Source organism: Mustelus asterias, chromosome 14, assembly GCF_964213995.1.
Source record: "Mustelus asterias chromosome 14, sMusAst1.hap1.1, whole genome shotgun sequence".
Classification (NCBI taxonomy): domain Eukaryota; kingdom Metazoa; phylum Chordata; class Chondrichthyes; order Carcharhiniformes; family Triakidae; genus Mustelus; species Mustelus asterias.
In genome coordinates, this window is record NC_135814.1 from 99,361,012 (window position 1) to 99,383,614 (window position 22,603).

At 45.4% G+C, this 22,603-nt stretch overlaps 1 protein-coding gene across 4 annotated transcripts in view; it reads right to left on the reverse strand.

Moving 5' to 3' along the window:
- Window positions 1-17,524, reverse strand: part of trak2 (trafficking protein, kinesin binding 2) — a 94,040-nt gene extending 76,516 nt beyond the window's left edge. For 2 of the 4 annotated variants that reach the window (XM_078228945.1, XM_078228941.1), the window contains exon 1: window positions 17,404-17,524. The gene's annotated coding sequence lies outside the window, so the exon portion shown is untranslated. Of the gene's footprint in view, window positions 1-769; window positions 924-4,075; window positions 4,228-17,403 lie in introns of those variants that run through there. The other 2 variants (XM_078228943.1, XM_078228942.1) reach the window with 2 other exon arrangements.
- Between the last annotated feature and the right edge of the window lie 5,079 nt (window positions 17,525-22,603).

Below are 22,603 nucleotides of genomic sequence, written 5' to 3' on the forward strand. Positions count from 1 at the left end.
ACATGTTCCTGGTGTCTGCCAAGTAAGGATTCAACAAACTTTCAAATGTCCAGTGACAACTGCTGACGGTCCTTTTGTTCCTGGGAGGAATGGCCAATGAAGTGGCAATCTGGGTCCTGGATGGTGTGCCTGGGTTGGATCTAGCTTGTTTCAAACACAGCAATCCTAGCTTTGCGTCCTGCCAGCTCGTGCTCAAATTCAGTGGGCTTAGAGATCAGGCATGGCTCTATCCCTAAATCAATCAAAATAAATTCCTCTGTGGTTTAATTGTACCCCCAACTCACTGAGAAAAAGACAAAGCAGCTACTCTTCTGAAAAGCGAACTCTTGTTCCCTACAGAATCGGTTACAACCTTCCCAAGCAGCATGATAGTTTCAGAACAGACTAGTGCTCTTCTGACTGAGTGTTTCGCATCACTCTCTTTTCAGTTTGGCTATCTGACCTTACAACACACAGGCAAAGACGTGAACAGTAGGCATATAGGATTACCACAATAAAAGGGACGCACACGACTAGCGTTCCTTTCAAAGTTATTCAGCAAGGTCAAAACCAAGTCGAGGGATTAACAGCAACAATCCTGCGGCTTTGCTGGCATCCAGCTTGTAATGAAGGTACACGCCAACTGAACTCTGTAGCAACTCCATGCAAATTAACAATCGCAACACTACGGGAAATATTAATTGCGTCTGGTACGTGGAAATTAATTTTTTCAGGTTAGAAATAACTTCACTCAAGTTTATCACTCGGTATAAATATTCAAAGCAACTACCTGTTTAGGTGGAATTAGCACGGAAGAGAGCTGGCGAGATGCTAATACAAAATAGATTTTGCAGTAACTGATCCACATGAGCCTCCGCTCCAGCATCACTCGTGTAGAACACACTGCATTCCGCAGAATCACATGGCAAAAATCAGAGTGTAGGCTGAAAATGATTAAGATAAAAATAGACAGACAGGAAGAAATGACTCATGGATGTGATGATGAACTGTGCACATTATAATGGATTGCTGGAAATGTGTTCAAAACACTTCTCAGAGCTCCTCAAATAATGAAGCAAATAATCAATTACGATGCTCAGCTGCAATCAGAACTAGACAACGTTCAGGTTTGGGGACGATAAACTTCATGCAGCACAAGTGCCAGGCAACAAAGAATCTCGTCATCTCCCCTCGACTTCAAATGAAAGTAAAGTTTCTTTATTAGTGTCACAAGTTGGCTTACATTAACACTGCAATGAAGTTACTGTGAAAATCCCCTTGTCGCCACACTCCAGCACCTGTTCGGGTACACTGAGGGAGAATTTGGCATGGCCAATGCACCTAACCTGCTCATCTTTGGAGTGTGGGAGGAAACCGGAGCACTCGGAGGAAACCCACGCAGAGACGGGGAGCGTGTGCAAACTCCACACAGAGTGACCCAAGCCGGGAATCAAACCTGGGTCCCTGGCGCTGTGAGGCAGCAGTGCTAATCACTGTGCCACTGTAATGACATTATCATCGCCAAATCCCCCATCATTAACATTCTGGCAGCCTTAATTGACTGAAAACTTAACTGCACCCCCTGACTCTGCAAAGCGATCTCAATATCTATAAAGCACAAGTTAGCGTGTGATGGAATATTCTCCACTTCACTGAATGAGTGCAGCCCTGACAAAGAACAAAGCTCAACACCATCCATGAGAAAGCAGCCCCTCCCCACCACCCCCAACTGGTACCCCACCCATCACCTTAAACATTCAAACCCTCCAGAACTGATGCACATTGGCAGCAGGGTGCACCATCTGCAAGATGGGCTGCAGCAAGTTGCCAAGGCTCCTTCAACAGCACCTTCCAAACTCACAACCTCTATCAAGAACAACAACAAAGAACAAAGAACAATACAGCACAGGAACAGGCCCTTCGGCCCTCCAAGCCCGCGCCGCTCCCCGGTCCAGGATTGAATCCTGAATCCAGGATCCCCGCCCAATTTTCCAGCCTATCTACATCCTAATATCCTATCCACCGAGCTGTCCCTCACAGCTACGATGCTTTGTTCATCACAACCTATTAACTCACCCCCACCCCCCCATTCCAGACCATGTGATCTCCAGGGAGAGGCGAAAACCCAGAGTGAAAACCCCAGGGCCAATATGGGGAAAAAAAATCTGGGAAATTCCTCTCCGACCCCCTGAGGCGATCGAAACGAGTCCAGGAGATCACACTGGCCCTGATCAGAAAATGCTTCCCAACCCTATTCATTTCCACCATTTCCATCACTTAGAAGAACAAGGGCACAGGTGCATGGGAAGACCACCACCTGAAAATTCCCCAAGTCACAGGCCATCCTGACTTGGAAATATAATTGCTGTTCATTGCTGTTATTACTGCTGAAGAGAATGTGCAAAGACAAATTGATTGTTGCCGAGGAAAATAAAATTAACAACACTGCTTGGAACTTTGATTGGAAGGTGCGCCCCTGCTGGAACAAAATCCTGGAACGCCCTCCCTAACGGCACAGTGGGTGCACCTACGCCACATGGACTACAAGGTTCGTGGAGGCAGCTCACCACCACCTTAAGGGCGGGCAATAAATACTGACTTAGCCAGCAATGCCCATAGCCCATGAATGAATAAAGAAACTTTACAGACCATGACCTCAAGCTGAATTCATAGAATCCCTACAACGCAGGAGGCCATTCAGCCCATCGAGCCTGAACTGACTATAATCCCATCCAGGCCCTACCCCACGTATTTACCCTGCTAATCTCCCTGGCACTAAGGGGCAACTTGGCGTGGCCAATCCACCTAACCTACACATCTTTGGAGTGTTCTTTATTCTTTATTTAATACAAAAACATCTCAAGTCCTGAAGAAAAAACATTAACAGCGTAACTGAATAGAGGCATGACAAACAAGGCGTTGTGTTTGAGCAGAAGAATGCCATGCTAAAATATTCAAGATTTTCCTTAGATAGCACCTTGTGACACCACAGTGCAAGGACATTGGTCTGGTCCGTGTCAAGTTACCCACCCTCAGCGGGTGGTCCCAGCTTCTGTTGCAGTGATAATACCCACCTGCATTTACATGGTGCCTTTAATGTAGGAAAACATCTCGATATTTTACAGGAGTGTACTCAGACCAAATAAATCAACACTGAGTCAAAGGAGGAGATAGTAAAACAAATAACCAAACGTTTGTTCAAAGGGCAGGCTCTAAAAGTGCATCTTAAGAGGCGGAGGGGGCTACAAACTGATTTCTTGAGCTCAGGGCCTGGGTGCAGCTGAAGGTATCGCTGAAATGGACAGGCGAATTAAATTGGGATGTACACAAGGTTCCAGTTTAAGGAATGTCGCCCACTTGGAGGGTTATACGAGGTTGCAGAGATGTTGGGGGGAGGGAGGGGGAGAAAGAAGGGAGGAAAGCGAGGCTTTGGAGGAATTTGAAGTAAAGATGAGAATTTTTAATTTGTGGTGTTAAGTTGACTGGGAGCCGACATAGATTGGTAAACATTTGGGTGATGGGTGAACAGGACTTGAACAAGCTGAGCTCATTCAAAACTCCAAAGTCCAAGCCCAAATTTGTAAGAGGATGCGGTAGAGATAAACAAGAGAGAAAAACAGCCAGAGTTTGTGATTATTATGGAAATAGCACTCAAGGACAGGATTAAGTTGAGCTGCAAAACTCCTTTTAAGTGCTAACGTTGCAAACGGAAGGGCACTAGCACCTTCGCTGTTCTGAACTCAGCAATGTAAAATGCTTCAATACAACATTGCATGGATTGAACTGCATATTGCAGCCAGCAGCAAAGTGAACGTGGCTTAATTATGCTGCAAGTGCTTGCCGTTATTAGTACAGTCCTTCACCAGAAGTGTCATAATCAGACACCAAAAAAGACACAGCCACAAACTATGAAATAAAATAGCTACTTTCAATATTAAAGCACATCACAAAGCAGAGGGCACTGCTGAATGGGCAGGCAATAACCAGACAAGCTCTACTTTCACGTTCCAACAGCATTACCCAATAATAAACAACTGACTGGCTTGCAACATACACATGATCCAGAATACATAAATGTGAAAATGTTTTCACTTACCTGGTATTAAGATCAGACAAAACACGGAACACATTGGAGCTTTGCAGTCCTCTTTCACCACGATGTTGTGTGTACATTTGGCATCACTTAAGAGCTACTCCCAAGACAGTAAACATAGAGCCTTGGGAATCTGTTCTGTGCAACACTTCACATGATGGGAACGTGAACATGACTCATCTGTTACTCGTCAAACAGGAGCAGGAAGTTACCAACACGCTAAGCAAAACATCTCATCGCCAATAGGCAACATCCTGACTAGATGCATTCCTGGAGGTTTCATCATCTTCCACTGCCACTCTCCTATACTACAATCTACATGGTGTACTGTCTTCCCTTGCCTCCCTCGCATAAGAAACAATACTTTTCACTGTGTATTAATACATGTGACAATAAATCAAATCAAAAAATGAAAAGCAATAGCCCGTTTCTGACTCAACTGGATGATTCTCGGTTGCCAAACCGCCGTTTATCCTGCAACTCTCACAGCTAATAAACAAAAACTCCTATATGCCTGGATTGCTTACAGCAGCATCATGGAAATTAATCTTCAGCTGCTGCGGAATGACAGTCGCAAAGGGTTGACAACCCAAATAACCCTATCAGGACCCAAGAGCTTAAAACCGGAAGTCACCTGCAAATTTGCAAACAGGATTTATGGAGCAACTTACAAGATAAAATTGATTTCAGCATACACGAGATGGGTAAACTGAAAATCAATCACAGCAGAGTAGAACAAGCCATATTTATAATGAAGTGTTTTGTCTTCAAGGCTTTCAAGCACCAACACTGCTTGGGCTTACCTTTGGTACACTGTGTACGCCACGTACTCATATCAAAGCCATCTTTATTTGAACAAGGCTACATATTAACTGCACAGAAAGAAAAAGTATCTGTTTTCATTTTCACTGAGACCTCAGAACATATCAAAGTGCTTTTGTGAAGCAAAATCCTTGTTGTAATGTAGGAAACAGCACTGTGACACAAACAGCAATACTCTTATTATCTGACAATCTGTTTTTAGATGTAGATGTTAGTTTGACCAAAACACCAGGGGCATTTCGTTTTTGAAATGCCATGGGATCTTCTCTGCCCATGTTTTTAAAGTTTATTTATTGGCGTCACAAGTAGGCCCACTTTAACACTGCAATGGAGTTACTGTGAAAATCCCCAGTCGCCACACTCCAGCGCCTGTTCGGGTACACCGAGGGAGAATTTAGCATGGTCAATGCACCTAAGGAAACCGGAGCAGCCAGAGGACGGAGTCTCAGTTTAATGTTACATCCAAAAGACAAACATGCCAAGCCTGCTTTCGGGCCATGTGAAGAATGCAGGAGTGTCATACATCCCTCAGTCTTTTGTACTGTGGAAGTATATTCCATCTCCTTCCCATAAAACATAGGAGCAGAATTAGGCCACTCGGCCCATTGAGTCTGCTCCGCCATTCAATCATGGCTGATATTTTTCTCATCCCCATTCTCCTGCCTTTCCCCCAGAACCCCCAATCCCCTTATTATCAAGAACCTATCTATCTCTGTCTTAAAGACACTCAATGACCTGGCTTCCACAGTCTTCTGTGGCAAAGAGTTCCATAGATTCACCATTCTCTGGCTGAAGAAATTCCTTCTCATCTCTGTTTTAAAGGATCATCCCTTTAGCCTGAAGTTGTGCCCGCTGGTTCTAGTTTTGCCTACTAGTGGTCACATCCTCTCCACATCCACTCTATCCAGGCTTCGCAGTATCTTGTAAGTTTCAATAAGATCCTCTCTCTCATTCTTCTAAACTCCAACGAGTACAGACCCAGAGCCCTCAACTGTTCCTCATATAACAAGTTCTTCATTCCAGGGATCATTCTTGTGAACATAGAACATAGAAAGGCTACAGCACAAACAGGCCCTTCGGCCCACAAGTTGCGCCGAACATGTCCCTACCTACTAGGCTTACCTATAACCCTCTATCTTACTAACTTCCATGAACTTATCCAAAAGTCTCTTAAAAGACCCTATCGAATCCACCTCCACCACCACTACTGGCAGCCGATTCCACGCACCCACCACCCTCTAAGTGAAAAACTTACCCCTAACATCTCCTCTGTACCTACTCCCCAGCACCCTAAACCTGTGACCTCTTGTGGCAACCATTCCAGCCCTGGGTAAAAGCCTCTGAGAATCCACTCTATCAATACCTCTCAACATCTTATACACCTCTATCAGGTCACCTCTCATCCTTCGCCTCTCCAAGGAGAAAAGACCTATCCTCATAAGGCATGCCATCTAATCCAGGCAACATCCTTGAAAATCTCCTCTGCACCCTTTCTATGGCTTCCACATCCTTTCTGTAATGAGGCGACCAGAACTGGGCACAGTACTCCAGGTGGGGTCTGACCAGGGTCCTATACAGCTGCAGCATTATCTCCCGATTTCTAAACTCAATTCCTCTGTTGATGAAGGCCAGTATTCCATATTACAGCCTCTACCTGCGACGCTGCTTTGAGTGTCCTCTGAACCCGGACCCAAGATCCTTCTGATCTTCCACACTGCCAAGCATCTTACCCTTAATATTATATTCTTTCATCCTATTCAACCTGCCAAAATGAACCACCACACACTTATCTTGGTTGAAGTCCATTTGCCACTTCTCCGCCCAGTCTTGCATCTTATCTATGTCTCGTTGCAACTGCTGACATCCCTCTACACTATCCACAACACCACCAACCTGTGTGTCATCAGCAAACTTGCCAACCCATCCTTCCACTTCCTCATCCAGGTCATTTATAAAAATCACAAAGAGCAAGGGTCCCAGAACAGATCCCTGGGGCACTCCACTGGTGACCAACCTCCATGCTGAAAAAGACCCATCTACAACCACTCTTTGCCTTCTGTGGGCAAGCCAGTTCTGAATCCACAAAGCAATGTCCCCTTGTATCCCATGCCCCTTCACTTTCTCAATAAGCCTTGCATGGGGCACCTTATCAAACGCCTTGCTGAAATCCATATAAACTACATCTACCGCTCTTCCCTCGTCTATGTGTCTAGTTACATCTTCAAAAAATTCAATTAGGCTCGTAAGGCATGGTCTGCCTTGGACCAAGCCGTGCTGGCTATTTCTGATCATACTATTCCTCTCCAGATGTTCATAAATCCTGCCTCTCAGGATCTTCTCCATCAACTTACCAACCACTGAGGTTAGACTCACTGGTCTATAATTTCCTGGGCTATCTCTTCTCCCTTTCTTGAATAACGGAACCACATGTGCAATCCTCCGGAACCTCTCCCGTCTCCATTGATGACGCAAAGATCATCGCCAGAGGCTCAGCAATCTCTTCCCTCGCCTCCCACAGTAACCTGGGGTACATCCCGGCGATTTATCTAACTTGATGCTTTTCAAAAGCTCCAACACATCCTCTCCCCTAATGTCCACATACTCAATCTTCTCAGTCCACTGCAAGTCTGTACTGCAACTACCAAGATCCTTTTCCACTGTGAATACTGAAGCAAAGTATTCATTGAGTACCTCTGCTATTTCTACCGGTTCTATACAGACTTTCCCACCGTCACATTTGATAGGTTCTACTCATTCACATCTTATCTTCTTGCTCTTAACATACTTGTAGAATGCCTTGGGGTTTTCCTTTATCCTGTCTGCCAAGGCCTTCTCATGACCCCTTCTTGCTCTTCTAATTTCCCTCTCAAGTTCCTTCCTACTAGTTGTATACTCTTCTAGATTTCTAACATTACCTAGCTCCCTGAACCTTTTGTAGGCTTTTCTTTTCTTCTTGACTAAATTCGTTACAGCTTTCGTGCACCATGGTTCCTGTAACCTACCATAACTTCCCTGTCTCATTGGAACATTGCTGTGCAGAGCTCCAGACAAATTTTCCCTGAAAATTTGCCACATTTCTTCTGTACATTTCCCTGAGAAAACCTCCTTCCAATTTATGCCTCTAATTTCCTGCCTAATAGCCTCATAATTGCCCTTACTCCAAATAAACACTTTCCTAGCTTGACTGATCCTATCTCTCTCCAATGCTAATGTAAAGGAGATAGAGTAATGATCACTATCCCCAAAATGCTCTCCCACAGAGATCTGACACCTGCCCAGGTTCATTCCTGAAGACCAAATCAAGTACAGCCTCTCCTCTTGCAGGCTTATCCACATACTGTGTCAGGAAGCCCTCCTGAACACACCTAACAAACTCCTCCCCATCGAAACCCCTTACCCTAGGGATATTCCAATCGATATTTGGGAAATTAAAATCTCCCATCACGACCACTCTGTTATTATCACATCTCTCCAGGATCTGCTTCCAAATCTGCTCCTCCACAACCCTGCTACTATTGGGCGGCCTATAGAAAACACCCAGTAAAGTTATTGACCCCTTCCTGTTGCGAACCTCCAGCCACAGAGATTCCATAGACAATCTCTCTGTGGCATCCATCTTTTCTACAGCCATGACACTATCCCTGATCAACAGTGCCACTCCCCCACCCCTTTTGCCTCCTTCCCTGTCCCTCCTGAAACATCTGAAACCCGGCACTTGAAGTATCCAGTCCTGTCCCCTGAGATAACCAAGTCTCTGTAATGGCCGCCACATCACACTTCCAAGTAGTGATCCATGCTCTAAGCTCATCCATTTCGTTCACTACACTCCTTGCGTTAAAATACACACATCTCAACCCTTCGGCCTGAGCGCTCCCCTTTTCCGTCACCTGCCTATCCTCCCTCTGACACCGTCTACAAGCCCCTTTTATTTTTAACCTAACCTCCTCTCTCCCAGTCACCTCATTTTGATTCCCACCCCCAACCATTCTGGTTTAAACACTCCCCAGCAGCCTTAGCAAACCTTCCCACCAGGATATTGGTCCCCCTGGGATTTCAGTGAAACCCGTCCTTTTTGTACAGGTCGCACCTGCCCCTAAAGAGGTCCCAATGATCCAGGAACCTGAATCCCTGACCCCTGCTCCAATCCCTCAGCCACGCATTTATCCTCCACCTTATTTCGTTCCTTTCCTCACTGTCTCATGGCACAGGCAGCAATCCCGAGATTACTACCTTTGCGTTCCTTCTTCTTAACTCCCTACCTAACTTCTTATATTCTCTTTTCATAACCCCTTCCCCTTTCCTGCCTATGTCAGTGGTACCAGTGTGCACCACGACCTCTGGCTCCTCTCTGTCCCACTTCAGGATTTCGTGGATATGGTCAGAAACATCCCTGATCCCGGCACCAGGGAGGCAAACCACCATCCGCGTTTCTCGACTTCCTCCACAGAAACACCTGTCTGACCCCCTCACTGTAGAGTCCCTTATCACCACTGCCTTCCTCCTCCTTTCCTTACCCTTTTGTGCCACAAGGCCAGACTCCGCGCCGGAGGCACGACCACTGCTGCTTCCACCAGGTGGGCTGTCCACCCCAACAGTACTCAGACAAGAGTACTTATTTTTAAGGGGCACAACCACTGGGGTACTCTCTACCACCTGACTTTTCCCTTTCCTGACTGTGACCCACTTGTTTGCTTCTTGTGGCCCCGGTGTGACCACCTGCCTATAACTCCTATCTATCACCTCCTCGTTTTCCCTGACCAGACGAATGTAAGAACATAAGAACATAAGAAATAGGAGCAGGAGTAGGCCATCTAGCCCCTCGAGCCTGCCCCGCCATTCAATAAGATCATGGCTGATCTGATAGTGGTTTAGTTCCACTGACCCGCCCGCTCCCCATAACCCTTAATTCCCTTATTGATCAGAAATCTATCTACCTGTGACTTAAACATATTTAACGAGGTAGCCTCCACTGCTTCAATGGGCAGAGAATTCCAGAGATTCACTACCCTCAGAGAAGAAGTTCCTCCTCAACTCTGTTCTAAACTGACTCCCCCTTATTTTGAGGCTGTGTCCTCTACTTCTTGTTTCCTTTCTAAGTGGAAAGAATCTCTCTGCCTCTACCCTGTCTAGCCCCTTCATTATCTTATGTGTCTCTATAAGATCTCCCCTCAGCCTTCTAAACTCCAACGAGTACAGGCCCAATCTACTCAATCTCTCCTCATAAGCTAACCCCCTCAACTCCGGTATCAACCTGGTGAACCTTCTCTGTACTCCCTCCAAGGCCAATATATCCTTCCGCAAATAAGGGGACCAAAATTGTACACAGTACTCCAGCTGCGGCCTCACCAGTACCCTGTACAATTGCAGCAAGACCTCCCTGCTTTTATACTCCATCCCCTTCACGATAAAGGCCAACATTCCATTTGCCTTCTTGATCACCTGCTGCACCTGCAAACTGAGTTTTTGCGATTCATGCACAAGGACCCCCAGGTCCCTCTGCACAGTAGCATGTTGTAATTTTTCACCATTTAAATAATAGTCCATTTTACTATTATTCCTTCCAAAGTGAATGTCCTCGAGGTGCAGCTCCAGTTCCCTAACTCGGTCCCTTAGGAGCCGCAGCTCGATGCACCCAGCGCAGATATGCACTTCTTGTGAACCTCCTCTGGATCCTTTCCAAAGCCAGTACATCCTTCCTTAGATACGGAGCCCAAAACTGCTCACAATATGCCAAATGGGGTCTGACCAGAGCCTTAAACAGTCTCAGAAGTACATCCTTGCTCTTGTATTCTAGCCCTCTCAACACGAATGCTAACATTGCACTTGCCTTCCTAACTGAACCTGCACGTTAATCTTAAGAGAATCTTGAACAAGGACTCCCAAGTCCCTTTATGCTTCTGATTTCCTAAGCATTTCCCCATTTAGAAAATAGTCTATGCCTCCATTCCTCCTTCTGAAGTGCATAAACTCACACTTTTTCACATTGTATTCCATCTGCCACTTCTTTGCCCGCTCTCCTAACCTGTCCAAGTCCTTCTACAGCCCCCCTGCTTCCCCAATATTACCTGTCCCTCTACATATCTTTCCCCTGCCTCCATCCAAACGTCCTCCCACAGCTAAAGCTACATAGTATGAGTGTGACTCAAAAGAAATACCAGACTGCCTGGGCAGCGTGCTACTGCTCACAGCTGTATAGTGCATTCAAAGCAAACTAAAATCTGCAGGCTGCATCCACAGAGTCCAAATCCCCTTCACAAACTGCTGTAGACTTGGACATCTTTCAACCAGTGATCTGACTTCTGGCAGGAAGTCAAAAGTAATCAGTCTCATGAGACAAGCAGCTGAAGCTCAGGCAGAATAAGAATGTGCCTTTGTACTTGGCCTTTCAACACCTCAGAATGGTCCAAAGCACTTTACAGGTGAAGAAAAACTTTTGACGTCCAGTCACCATTGTAATGTAGGAAACCCAATGGTGTCAGTAGGGAAAAAAAGCAAATTAACTCATTAGTTGTTTTTTAAAAAAACCCACAATCAGTCAGAATTTCTGAAACAAAACCAGAAAATGCTGGAAAATCTCAGCAGGTCTGACAGCATCTGTGGGGAGAGAATAGAGCCAACGTTTCGAGTCTTGGTCAGAGTTGAAGAGAAGGACCAGCTCTGACAAAGGGTCATCCAGACTCGAAATGCTGGTTCTATTCTCTCTCAGTAAGAAGTCTAACAACACCAGGTTACCCGAAGATCAGAGGCCGAATGCCCGTGACCGCTGAAGTGCTCCCCAACAGGAAGAGAACAGTTTTGCCTGCTGATTGTCGAGCGGTGTTCATTCATCCGTTGTACTTCAGCGGACACGGGCATTCAGCCTCTGATCTTCAGGTAAGCGTTCTCCAAGGCGGCCTTCACGACACGCGACAGCGCAGAGTCGCTGAGCAGAAACTGATAGCCAAGTTTCACACCCATGAGGATGGCCTCAACCGGGATCTTGGGTTCATGTCACACTATCTGTAACCCCTACAACTTGCCTGGACTTGCAAAATCTCACTAGCTATCCTGTCTGCAGACAACACACATCTCTTTAACCTGTGCTTAATGCTCTCTCCGCTCACATTGTCTGTACCTTTAAGACTTGATTAGCTGTAAAGAATCGCATTCCAATCATTATTCTGTAAATTGAGTTTGTGTCTCTGTACGCCCTGTTTGTGAGCAGATCTCCCACTCCACCTGACGAAGGAGCAGCGCTCTGAAAGCTAGTGGCGTTTGCTACCAAATAAACCTGTTGGACTTTAACCTGGTGTTGTGAGACTTCTTACTGTGTTTACCCCAGTCCAACGCCGGCATCTCCACATCTATTTTCTCTCCACAGTGACTACCTACTGGTAACTGTATGTGTTTGTATATGGGCATCAGATAAGAACACCAAGTAAGGGCACAGCGTATGCGCCAAGGTTAAATAAATCACCAACATTCATATGTAACATTCAGCAAAGTGGCCTTTATGTCAGAATTTCTGAACCTTATATTGTGGGAATCGAAGCACAGAAATTGTCCACTCTGATGTTGTTGCTTACGGTTGCAGGGTATAGTTTTAGAACACAGGGTGTGCAAGGTCAAACAGCCTTTATTTACAGTGTGCTACTGTGCCCCATAACACAATATCCAATCTTTTTGTCCGCCCATGACTCTGTGGCTGGTACTCCCCCCACACTGAGTCAGGAGGTTCAGTCATCAAGCCTCACTTTACGGGCTTAAGCATGCCTTGCTAACGCTCTAGTGCAGTGCTGAGGGGGTGCTGCACTGTCAGAGGGGACACCTTTTGCATCAGACATTAAATCTAGGCCCCATTTACCCCCTCAGATGCCTGTAAAAGATTCGCATAGCACAATTTCAAAGAGCAATAGGAAAATATAATCCATTGTTTCATCCAATGCTTACCCCCGATTGATCAATATCGATCCATTTCCTGTTTTTCTTCCTCAGTATGCGAACAAATTTAATTCAAGAATTTTAAAGTGAAACAGTCAGAATAATTCCTACTGGCAACCCTTTTCTCTTGGAATTTGAGGAAGATAGGTACTCCATAATCAGGCTGCAGTACAATGAAGCTCAATCACAACCATGATGGCACAGTGGTTGGCACTGCGGTCTCACAGCGCCAGGGATCCAGGTTCAATTCCCAGCTTGAGTCACTGTCTGTGCGGAGTCTGCACGTCCCCCCCATGTCTGTGTGGGTTTCCTCCGGGTGCTCCAGTTTCCTCCCACAGTCCAAAAGACGTGCTGGTTAGATGCTTTGGCCATGCTAAATTTTCCCTCAGTGTACCCGAACAGGCGACATGGGGATTTTCACAGTAACTTCATTGCGGTGTTAATGTAAGCCTACTTGTGACACTAATAAATAAACTTAACCAGTTAGAAAGTTGAAAAACGCAAGTATGTAACCAATGAGTAAGAAACTGATCAATCAATTTCTGCTATCCCAATTCGTGGCCCACATCAAAACTTTGAATTTGAAAGATTTAAACCTATTGAGAGGTTGAATTAATTTGAAGCCCAAATACACTCCCAAGCCTACTGTTACTTCAACAGGACTGTCCGATAACTGATTGAAATTTTAAATACATCAATATTATTTTAATGGCAGGAGGAGGAGGGGGAACAGTGTCACAACCACACTGCAAATTCACCTTCTCATTTTACTTTCTCTACAACAAGCCCCCAACTCCCACTCCCTCACACCCATGGTGAAAACTACAGACTAATATTTTTGATGTGTGATTTGCAAGCAAATGGAAATACTTCAGTGAATCTCCAAGACTGAAAGTCCCTCGTAAAAAAATCCACAAACTTGTGCATCAAATGGCTGTGCATACAGTATTCCAAGTGGGGCGGGGGGGTGAAGAGACAAACCACGAGCTGAGAAACGAACAATACAGCTCAAAAACTTTAGAACATAGAACATTACAGCGCAGAACAGGCCCTTCGGCCCACGATGTTGCACCGACCAGTTAAAAAAAAAAACTGTGACCCTCCAACCTAAACCAATTTCTTTTCGTCCATGAACCTATCTACGGATCTCTTAAACGCCCCCAAACTAGGCGCATTTACTACTGATGCTGGCAGGGCATTCCAATCCCTCACCACCCTCTGGGTAAAGAACCTACCCCTGACATCGGTTCTATAACTACCCCCCCTCAATTTAAAGCCATGCCCCCTCGTGCTGGATTTCTCCATCAGAGGAAAAAGGCTATCACTATCCACCCTATCTAAACCTCTAATCATCTTATATGTTTCAATAAGATCCCCTCTTAGCCGCCGCCTTTCCAGCGAAAACAATCCCAAATCCCTCAGCCTCTCCTCATAGGATCTCCCCTCCATACCAGGCAACATCCTGGTAAACCTCCTCTGCACCCTCTCCAAAGCCTCCACATCCTTCCTGTAATGTGGGGACCAGAACTGCACACAGTACTCCAAGTGCGGCCGCACCAGAGTTGTGTACAGTTGCAACATAACGCTACGACTCCTAAATTCAATCCCCCTACCAATACAGCTCAAAAACTTTGGCAGCTTCATTCAGGAGAGAAACAAATTGCCTTTTATTTTTCAATATTCTGAACAGTCACAAGCATCTCAGCAACGTGGATCAGTTAATGAATCCAGTGGAGCACAAAGTTCATGTCCTTTCTCTTCTAAAAGTAGATTTTAAAACCCTCCTGAACATCAAGAAACAACCCTGACTGGTTTACTCAGGAAGCATAGGATAGCATAAGATTGGAATGGACATTAAGGTCCATCTGCTCAGTCACTAAGCATTTCCATCACATGCACAAAATACTAACGGTCAGAAAGAAAAAATCCAATTCCCTCTTGGAATTGGCAAAACTGCCTGTTAATTTTAAGTCATAGAATCATAGATTCCCTACATCAGAAGGAGGCCATTAGGCCCATCCGAGCCTTCACTGATGACAATCCCACCTAGGTCCTATCCCCTTACAATCATCTCTCCCTCAATGTCAACAAAACGAAGGAGATTGTCATTGACTTCAGGAAGCATAGAGAACATGCCCCTGTCTACATCAATGGGGACGAAGTAGAAAGTGTTGAGAGCTTCCAAGTTTTTAGGTGTCCAGATCACCTGCCAACACTATAGTTAAGAAAGCCCACCAAAGCCTCTACTTTCTCAGAAGACTAAAGAAATTTGGCGTGTCAGCTATGACTCTCACCAACGTTTACAGATGTACCATTCTTTCTGGTTGTATCACAGCTTGGTATTGCTCCTGCTCTGCTCAAGACTGCAAGAAACTACAAAAGGTCGTGAATGTAGCCCAATTCAGCACGCAAACCAACCTCCCAGTAATTGACTCTGTCTATGCTTCCTGCTGCCTTGGCAAAGCGGCCAGCATAATTAAGGACCTCACGCACCCCGGACATTCTCTTTTCCACCTTCTTATGTTAGGAAAAAGATACAAAAGTCTGAGGTCACGTACCAACCGACTCAAGAACAGCTTCTTTCCTGCTGTCATCAGACTTTGAATGGACCCACCTTGTATGAAGTTGATCTTTCTCTACACCCTAGCTATGACTGTAACACTACATTCTGCACTCTCTACATTTGTCTACAGACTTTGTCTGCTTTGTTTGTATATCGCGCAAGAAACAATACTTTTCACTGTATATAATACATGTGACAATAATAAATCAAATCAAAATTAATCCCAAATATTTACCCTCCTAATCCCTTTGACACTAAGGGGCAATGGCCAATCAACCTAACCTGCACATCTTTGGACTGTGAGAGGAAGAGCACATATAACAGAGCACCCGGAGGAAACCCATGCAGACACGGGGAGAACGTGCAAACCCCACGCAGACAGTGACCCGAGGCTGGAATTCAACCCAGGTCTCTGGTGCTGTGAGGCAGCAGTGCTAACCACTATGCCATGGTGTCGCCCATGAAATTCTCTTAAAATTGTAGCAACAACTAGCAGATTTAGAACAAGTCAAATATTAATGATAAAACATCAAGGTTGCAGAACTACCTATATCTACACTGCATCTTTCAACATAAGAACTTTCCACAATAAATGTCCCAAAGCACTTCAACAGGCGATTATAAAATTAGGTATTACAACAAGTTATATATGTAGATGTTAGGTTAGATGGCCCAAAGCTTTATTAAAGCAGTTGGTCTTAAATAATACATGAAAGCCAGAATGCAAGCGAGAAAGGCTGAGATGTACTGTGAGAGAATACCAGAAGTTACAACTAAAAGGTATGACCAACGGTGGAGCTATTAAAATTGGGATGTCTAAGCAGCCAGAATTAGAGGATCATAAACTTTGGGGAGGATTGTGGGGCTGGAGGAGGTTAAAAATAGGGAAGGGCAAGGCCACAGAGGGATTAACACATTTGGGATGGTGAGCAAGGTCCTCTACACGTTTAACCCAAGATGTGGTGCAATGTCTTATCCTGTCATCTTGGACCATGAATGGGGTTCAATTTCAATTTGGTTTTTGAAGCAAGCAAGGAGATGGATTCGGGTCTGCTCAGTCCAATCCGAGCATTGGCTTTGTAACTTTAAGAACGGAGTAAAAAAAAAGTTTTCTTTGATACGTCCTGTAGTCATTATTAAACCCCGGCTGTAAACTAGGACCCATTCAAAACTCCCCTCACTGCCCATGCCCTGGAACCACATAGGGTTTCAAATACAAGAGTGAGGGTATTCAAAAATCAAGACTTTGCTTGACCTGGAACCTGGGAGGATGTAGGGGAACAGGTGTTGGTTTGAGTTGGGACATGGGCAGCAAAATTTAGCTCGAGCCCAAGTTAATGGAGGATAGAATATGAGAGAGCAGCCAGGATCTAATAAGGACTACAAGACATAAAAGTGAAAACATCTGATTTGGTTTATTATTGTTCCATGTATTGGGATATAGTGAAAAGTCTCGTTTCTTGCATGCTATACAGGCAAAGCATACCGTTCATAGAGTACATAGGGGAGAAGGAAAGGAGATTGTGCAGAATGTGGTGTTACAATCATAACTGGGGTGTGGAGAAAAGTCAATGTAATATAAGGTAGGTCCATTCAAAAGTCTGATGGCAGCAGGGAAGAAGCTCTCCTTGAGTCTCTTGTACATGATCTCAGACTTTTGTGTCCCTTTCCTGACGGAAGGTGGAGGAGAGAATGTCCGGGGTCCTTGATTATGCTGGCTGCTTTTCCGAGGCTGCGGGAAGTGTAGACAGAGTCAATGGATGGGAAGCTGGTTTGAGTGATGGACTGGGCTACGTTCACGACCAAAAAGCGAGGGTGTAGAGAGAGATCAGCTTAATATATAAAGGTCAGGTACACACAAGACCTTACTCACAGTCCCAACTGTCTGAAATGTGAGAAATAGTGATCATAAATTTAAAGTGAAACAAAATGGAGCGGGGGTTGGTGGAGGAGAGGTCCATCACTGAAGGTTAACATGGGGAGAACAATAAACGATTAAGACAGAAGAAGGAAACCCCGAACTTACCGATCGGCAAAGCCGCGATACACTCATCACTCCACCGTCAACTCCGCTTCTGCCCAGCCACCGGAAAGACCTTAGCAACCGGCCACCTTCCCCACCCTTTACACATCGTCATCAACTACAGTCCGCCCGCCTCGCCCACTCTTACTCAAAGCCTGAACGTCATAATTTTGCGACGGGACAAAACCGTCACCTGCAGTGGACCGCGCGCCCCCTGGTGGCCGCAGACTGCAGTAACGGGAGGGACTCTGTCTTTTATCTTAGGCGTTTGTTGCTCAGCCTCTGTATCCTTTCAGAAGTTGGCTGATGAACCACCTAATTATAAACCATTGCAGCTTCTGTGGGTGTAGTTACAGTCAGAGTGCTGTTGAGTTTAAGTTTTTTTTATTAGTGTCATAAGTAGGCTTACATTAACATTACAATGAAATTACTGTGGAAGTGCTGTTGAGTAGGGCATTTCAGGGTTTTGATTTGGCACAGCCAATTTGTATATTTAGTCAGGATGTAGTGTTAGAGAGGAGAACAAGCAGGACATGTTGTTCTCATGCTGCCTTTCTTAAGTTTAAACTTATTTATTTAGTGTCACAAGTAGTCTTATATTAACACTGCAATGAAGTGACTGTGAAAATCCCCACGTCGCCACGCTCTGTTGCCTGTTCAGGTAGACTGAGGGACAATTTAGCATAGCCAATGCACCTAATCAGCTTGCCTTTCGGTTTGTGGGAGGAAACCGGACCGCCCATAAGAAACCCACACAGCCATGGGGAGAACGTGCAGACTACGCACAGACAATGACGCAAGCCGGGAATTGAACCCGGGTCCCTGGCGCTGTGAGGCAGCAATGCTAACCACTGTGCCACCGTTTCTAGGGAGTAGGGGTTTCATCTGGAATTAGCTGAGAAGAAGCCTTGGGAGAGTTGTCGCATGTCATGGGGAAATAGTTTGATTTGATTTATTGTCACATGTATTAGTATACAATGAAATGTATTGTTTCTTGCGTGTTATACAGACAAAGCATACTGTACATAGAGAAGGAAAGGAGAGAGTGCAGAATGTAGTGTTACAGTCATAGCTAGGGTGTAGAGAAAGATCAACTTAATGAGAGATAGGTCCATTCAAAAGTCTGATGGCAGCAGGGAAGAAGCTGTTCTTGAGTCAGTTTGTACATGTCCTCAAACTTTTGTATCTTTTTCCCAACGGAAGAAGGTGGAAGAGAGTAAGTCCGGGGTGCGTGGAATCCTTCATTATGCTGGCTGCTTTTCCAAGGTAGCGGAAATGTAGGCAGAGTCAATGGATGGGAGGCTGGTTTGTGTGATGGACTGGGCTTCGTCCACGACCCTTTGTCGTTTCTTGCGGTCTTGGTCAGAGCAGGAGCCCATACCAAGCTGTGATACAACCAGAAAGGATGCTTTCTATTGCATCTGTAAAAGTTGGTGAGAGTCATGGCAGACGTGCCAAATTTCCTTAGTCTTCTGAGAAAGTAGAGGCATTGGTGGGCTTTCTTGACTATAGTACCATCATGGAGGGACCTTGGCTTCGGCCCCATTGATGTAGACAGGGGCATGCCCTCTACTATGCTTTCTGAAGTAGATGATTGTCTCCTTCATTTTGTTGACATTGAGGGAGAGATTATTGTTATCGCACTCGTTCACCAGATTCTCTATCTCTTTCCTCTACTCCGTCTCGACGTTGTTAGATATCTGATCCAGTAAGATGGTGTCATAAGGAAACTTGAAAATTGAGTTGGAGGGTCATGATGGCGCAGTGGTTAGCACTGTTGCCTCACAGCGTCACGGACCAGGGTTCGATTCTGGCCTTGGGTAACTGTGTAGAACAAAGAAAATTACAGGAACAGGCCCTTCAACCCTCCAAGCCTGCACCGACCATGCTGCCCGATTGAACTAAAGCCCCCTACCCTTCCAGGGACCATATCCCTCTATTCCCATCCTATTCATGTATTTGTGAAGAAGCCCCTTAAAAGTCACTATCGTATCTGCTTCCACGACCTCCCCCAGCAATGAGTTCCAGGCACCAACCACCCTCTGTGTAAAAGACTTGCCTCGTCCATCTCCTTTAAACCTTGCCCCTCACACCTTAAACCTATGCCCCCTAGTAATTGACTCTTCCACCCTGGGAAAAAGCTTCTGACTATCCATTCTGTCCATGCCCCGCATAATCTTGTAGACTTACATCAGCTCGCCCCTCAACCTCAGTCATTCCATTGAGAACAAACCAAGTTTCTCCAACCTCTCCTCATAGCTAATGCCCTCCATGCCAGGCAACATCCTATTAAATCTTTTCTGTACCCTCTCCAAAGCCTGTTTGCATGTTCTCCCAATGTCTGCATTGGTTTCCTTTGGGTGCTGTGGTTTTTTCCCACAGTCCAAAGGTGTGCAGGTTAGGTGGATTAGTTATGCTAAATTGCCCCTATACGTCCCAAGGTCTGTAGGCTAGGGAAATTAGTGGGGTAAATACGTCGGGTTATGGAGGTTGGGCCTGGGAAAGATGCTCTGTCAGAGAGTCGGTGCAGACCTGATGGGCCGAATGGCCTCCTTCTGCACTGTAGGGATTCTCTTGATGATCATTGCCTACCCGCTGTGTGGTGTGAAAGTCAGTTGTCACTGATGAGCATAAAGTTGAATGTTTCCCAGGTTTTGCTACATATGGATACCCACTGCTTCATTCGCTGAGAACTGGCAAATTAAATTAAACCTTGTAAACGTTCAGTGAAAATACTACAATCCTTCAGATGTAGGACAAATGTGTTCCTGAACTTTTTTTTTGTGCCCTTCTCTACAAGAACTTTGATGTGTAGACAAGGCTATGCACTGAGTTCGGAACTCACTGATTATTTTAATGCACCAGAATAGTTTTTTAATGCATATTTCGTTAAAGTTAAATTGCTGTGATCGGGTAATTTTCTTTCTTTTATTGTTGTTATTCATTTGAATGTACACAGTAAGAAGTCTCACAACACCAGCTTAAAGTTCAACAGGTTTGTTTGGAATCACGAGCTTTCGGAACGTTGCTCCTTCATCAGATGAGTGGAGAGGTAGGTTTCACAAACGTGGCATATATAGACTGATGTGGAGATGCCGGCATTGGACTGGGGTGAACACGGTAAGAAGTCTCACAACACCAGGTTAAAGTCCAACAGGTTTATTTGGTAGCAAATACCATAAGCTTTCGGAGCACTGCTCCTTCGTCAGATGGAGTGGAAATGTCACTCCATCTGACGAAGAAGCAGTGCTCCGAAAGCTTATGGTATTTGCTACCAAATAAACCTGCTGGACTTTAACCTGGTGTTGTGAGACTTCTTACCATATATAGACTGTGTCATGTTTGTGAAACCTACCTCTCCACTCACCTGATGAAGGAGCAGCGCTCCGAAAGCTTGTGATTCCCAATAAACCTGTTGAACTTTAACCTGGTGTTGTGAGACTTCTTACTGTGCCTACCCCAGTCCAACACCGGCATCTCCACATTTGGATATAAATGGCTTATGTCTCAGTTGACTTTGTTGAAAGAATTAGCTGTGTTTTTAGCAGCTGAATAGCATTCAGATCTTAGTTTCACTGAACTTACCGGTGTATTTATCTCCTGTTGTTCACGAACGGTCTTCCACAGAGGATGCCCTGTCTGAGTCCAGGATAGAATCCATAGGGGATCACACTGCTAAAGAGATGATAACTTCCAAGGGTGAATGTCAACTGGCATTCATACTTCAGTCCCAGCTGAAAGTCTTCTTCCCTCCTGAGCTGGAGGGTCAGCACAGAAGGTGCAGCAGAATCTTTAGCACTGATGAAGCTGCAGAATCCTGTACAACAAACTTGTCCCTGAGTTGATAGCCTACAGGAAATTTGTCTCATTACAGAATATGAAACTGTTTTGTTTCCATATTCTCAGCAATTTTTCCCATTGCCCTGAGTGGAGCAATCTTTTTTTTATTCATTCGTGGGACATGGGCATTGCTGGCTGGCAAGCATTTATTGCCCATCCCTCGTAGGGCAGCATGGTGGCACAGTGGTTAGCACCACTGCCTCACAGTACCAAGGACTCGGGTTCAATTACCACTGTCCGTGTGGAGTCTGTACGTTCTTCCTGAATCTGCATGGGTTTCCTCTGGGTGCTCCAGTTTCCTCCCACAGTCCCAAGACATAAGAACATAAGAACGTAAGAAATAGGAGCAGGAGTCGGCCATCTAGCCCCTCGAGCCTGCCCCGCCATTCAATAAGATCATGGCTGATCTGAAGTGGATCAGTTCCACTTACCCGCCTGATCCCTATAACCCCTAATTCCCTTACCGATCAGGAATCCATCTATCCGTGATTTAAACATATTCAACGAGGTAGCCTCCACCACTTCAGTGGGCAGAGAATTCCAGAGATTCACCACCCTCTGAGAGAAGAAGTTCCTCCTCAACTCTGTCCTAAACTGACCCCCCTTTATTTTGAGGCTGTGCCCTCTAGTTCTAGTTTCCTTTCTAAGTGGAAAGAATCTCTCCATCTCTACCCTATCCAGCCCCTTCATTATCTTATAGGTCTCTATAAGATCCCCCCTCAGCCTTCTAAATTCTAACGAATGCAAACCCAATCTGCTCAGTCTCTCCTCATAATCAACACTCCTCATCTCTGGTATCAATCTGGTGAACCTTCTCTGCACTCCCTCCAAGGCCAATATATCCTTCCGCAAATAAGGGGACCAGTACTGCACACAGTATCCCAGCTGCGGCCTCACCAATGCCCTGTACAGATGCAGCAAGACATCTCTGCTTTTATATTCTATCCCCCTTGCGATATAGGCCAACATCCCATTTGCCTTCTTGATCACCTGTTGCACCTGCAGACTGGGTTTTTGCGTCTCATGCACAAGGACCCCCAGGTCCCTCTGCACAGCAGCATGTTGTAATTTCTTTCCATTTAGATAATAATCCGATTTGCTATTATTTCTTCCAAAGTGAATAACCTCGCATTTGTTAACGTTATACTCCATCTGCCAGATCCTCGCCCACTCACTCAGCCTGTCCAAATCTCTCTGCAGACCTTCTACGCCCTCCACACGATTCACTTTTCCACTTATCTTTGTGACGTCTGCAAACTTTGTTACCCTACACTCAGACGTGCTGGTTAGGTTCATTGGTCATGCTAAATTCTCCCTCAGTATATCCGAACAGTCACCAGAGTGTGGCGACTAGGGGATTTTC